A 3,932-nucleotide genomic window follows, 5' to 3' on the forward strand; every position below is an offset into this window, starting at 1 on the left:
TCTCCCAGAACCCGGCTGACACTCGTACTACATGTCTTGCACAGGATCGCTCTGCAAAAAGTGGTTATTCGTCAATTTGACAGACAACACAACGTCACTGGAGATATTAAAACACATACGTCGTCGAACTGTCTCCTTGTAACAATCAAAGTAATTCATTAGGTCACCAGAGATTATCTATTTCGATTTTTTCATTGTGTTTTGAGACCTTGACCCGAAATTTGGTCACAACTCGAAGTACATAGGACTTTTCATAACACATCCACCCTCCTGAATAGTCTAAAAATATCGATATGAATGTTTTCATTGTCATCAAAGTTCCATTACAATTCTTTAGTCTGTAATGGTTTCAGTCTATCACAAATAATACGAGTAGAAGAAATCTCTTCCAGTTTTACAGAGCAGTTCAGTATTGTGCCTAAGTGCGTACGAAACCAACAAATTAGGACTGCATTTTGATCTACGAACCCGTTCGGCAATGGACGACAAAGTGCTGCGCTCGCCTGGTCGTGGGGCACATAATCCTAAATTTTTACTGCGCAAACGTGAACTAATTGAACATGTTTCCGCTCATTTGCCGTTGAAACACGTGAATTTTATGCGCCCATGTTCAGGGGCGCAGGAGACTATTTGGGGAACGATCTAATATTCGTAGTAGTGACTGAAAAACTGCATTATAGTACAGCGACTCGAACGAGGAGAGGTCAGGGACCACGACCCACCGATATCGATGAATTTTGTAATGCTGATCGGGTGCCACTCGAAAGTGACTTATAAAACGGTTTGGGTCAATACACTTCCAGTTCAGAAAAGAAAAATTAACGTCAAAAGTCATGCGCAGGATAGGTTTTGGATGAGTTGAATCTTTAGAAAACTCGAAAATATGGAAATTTCGTTTGTACGTATCCTATTCGCAATATTTCAATTTTTCTTCACGCACACATTGCCCATAGAGTATGCGATGTAGAGGAAACTTGGTTTACCTGTACGAAGAAACTTCTCGGAAGAACATAATATCCTTGTAGCCAAAGGAATCTCTTCGAATAACACATGAAGCTCGTTTTCAAGGAAGTTCACATAAGGGCGCAGTATAAGTTGATGAGGTAACACAACAGGCCCAATTAACTGGTGGCCTGTAACACCACGACGTACATTCAGAGAGAAGTGTTCTTTAGAATGTGTCAGCTTGGAGGCATGTAGGTCTTCGTCGCCCTATCGATGTGAGTTGCGGGTATTATTGATACCGTCATAAGTGGAAGTAACTTCATTAATAAAAGGTATTAATGGGATTTGTTAGCGATTTCCAACGACAAAATTCCAGTCGTTTACCTTCATCTCCTTGTTCAAGGTGTTAAATGCACTGTAATTGTTAAGAACAAGGTTACCCATACGTAATGTCCGCCATATCCTTGTATAGTGTAGAAATTCTGTGTACTATTTTTGGCGGACTACGTTCTACAAAAGTAATAATGTTTTCTAATTCATCCTTACTCTGCTCATTGGTAGGTTCTGATGGAAGGTGACTACTCAGGACTACAACAGTCTCAGGCAATTTGGGGAAAACACAGGAAAACGCTCTTGGAGCTGGCACCCTGCGCTTAGAAAATCGTCTAGCGTATGTATTCTTTACTGCAGCAGCAGCAGCAGCGGTTCCATTTCAAAAGTCGTACACAAATACAGTGTCGGCATATTCGGCATTAGTAAATGAGAGCTTAAACGGTACTTAAGAATTAGCCAATAAGTCACCTACAAAGCTGAAAAATTCAGTTCTTAAACTAAAGAACAATTTGAACTTTAAAAGAAAACTGACAGCTAATAAATAAACCAGTCGCAACTGAAACATCAACAAGCTAAAGGAAAACTTATCCCTGTAAGCAGATGTATCTCCTATCCAATAAATATTGGACATATTAGGTTGGTGCAGAAGTTGATAGCGTTTTTGTTTTACGTGTTGGTGTTCTGGTTACTATGGATTTATTTATCGATTGTCATTTTTATTTGTAATTTACTGTTGCTATATGTCTTTACATGTTGTCATTTTGTCATTTGGAGGTAGTGAGTGGAGCTCTGAACGCTAGAAAATGGAGTGCCAAGTGGAGAAACTGGAACATTTCCGACATATTCATCTGTTTGAATTCAGCAGACGGGTTATAGCATCGGAGGCAGCCAGAAACATTTGCGCCGTGCATATGAATAATGCCATTCGATAGAGCATGGCAAGAAAATGGATTTCTCGTCTTAAGTAGGATCGTTTTCATTTTAATAACTCTCCTCGTTCAGGAAGACCTTCGGCGTTTGGTGAAGATCGTTTAAACGCATTAATCGACAATGACCCATGTCAGTGTAATCGGGAACTGACAAATGTTATGAATCGTCATCATTGGGCTCCAAGCCCAAATCGTAAAAATCAGCGAGTGGCCATATCTCTGCGTGTTCATCTTCAATCGGCTCGTGAACAACAGAGACCATTTGTCTTCTGTATCGTTACTGGTGACGAGAAATGGTGTGCTTATATTAACATAAGGAAAAGAAAGGAATGGCTGAACCCAAACAAAGAAGAACTACCCTTACGAAGAGCTTCTGACATTCATTGTCAACAACTGAGACGTCTTGAAGACGCAGTCCAAGAACAACGACCAGGAAGATTACGTGAAGTGATACTAGTCCAGGATAACATCGCCCGCATTCTGCTAGACTGACAAAGAACACTTTGCAGGAGTTGTGTTGGGAAGCAAGCTACCAGCAAAGAAACCTACGTGCTTTGGAATCTCCAAAAACAACAACAACAACATAATTAAAGGCTAACTACACAATCTCATATCAGAACTACATCAACTTCGGGAAACACGCTTCACAGACTAGGACAGTAAAGATGACGCTAAGTATTGTAACTTCAAGAGCAAAACCAACAAGTGAGTCGGAAGAGATATCACTTCATGCCTGGATATGGCTGTTTTCGTAAACGAGAAGTCATTCAACACAATGAAAGAATTTACACTCCTGAACAAGAGGATCATGACAAAGTGCGGACAGTGTGCGAATAAGAAGTTCACTTTGATTACTGCACTTGCTCCCACACACATGACTAACACGAAAGATCTGAAAAAAAGTCTGAAATAGAAGAGCTCTTGACGATAATTCCTGGTGTAGATATAATAATTCTACAGAACGATTTCCAAGTACACCTTGTGGAAGAAAAAGAACACAAAAAAAACCCGTAGGTAATCTCTCAGCACATAAATTCACCAACAACAATGGGGCCACTATCAACAAAACAATATGAAAATCAGGTCGACCTCACTGACGAAACATACCCTAAAGCAAAAGAGCTGGAGGCCACGCATACAATAGGTCTGTGAATTAAAAATTGATCACGTAGCCATCACATGATACTGAGAGAATAATGATGATGTACACGTCCGAAGGGGCGCAAACGTTGACACGGATCGCTGTTTTGTGGGAATCAGAGTTAAATTTACTCCAAAAAAGAACGTACCACAAGAGGACAAGCCTTCAGAAAATTTAAAAAAGGAGAAAGAGAGGTTAATATAAAAGAGGAATGAGGGAAAGGGAAGGCAGTCACTTGGGAACAGTTCCAAACCAAGACCGTACAGGAAGCTAAAAACCTAATTCCGCAGAACACTCTTTCTGAGGCTCAGCATTTGAAGTTGCTTTGGTAAAACGAGCGAGCCTTCCAAAAACATAACAGTAAAAGTTTACCTGAAAAAAGCAATACTGTTTAGAAACCAGGAAGCAGGTGGCAAAATTATACAAACAAATAGGAGACAAATGAAGGAAGAATTGGACTCTATTGAAATGAACTTTATGGAACGCACCACTCGTGATTGTCACAGGAGGTTCAGAGGAAAGATTTGCGGATACCCGCTATAGGACTTGTACTGCAGAAAGCAGGACGGTAAAACTGTTGTGAC

This window comes from Schistocerca americana, chromosome 2 (genome assembly GCF_021461395.2).
Source record: "Schistocerca americana isolate TAMUIC-IGC-003095 chromosome 2, iqSchAmer2.1, whole genome shotgun sequence".
NCBI classification, from domain to species: domain Eukaryota; kingdom Metazoa; phylum Arthropoda; class Insecta; order Orthoptera; family Acrididae; genus Schistocerca; species Schistocerca americana.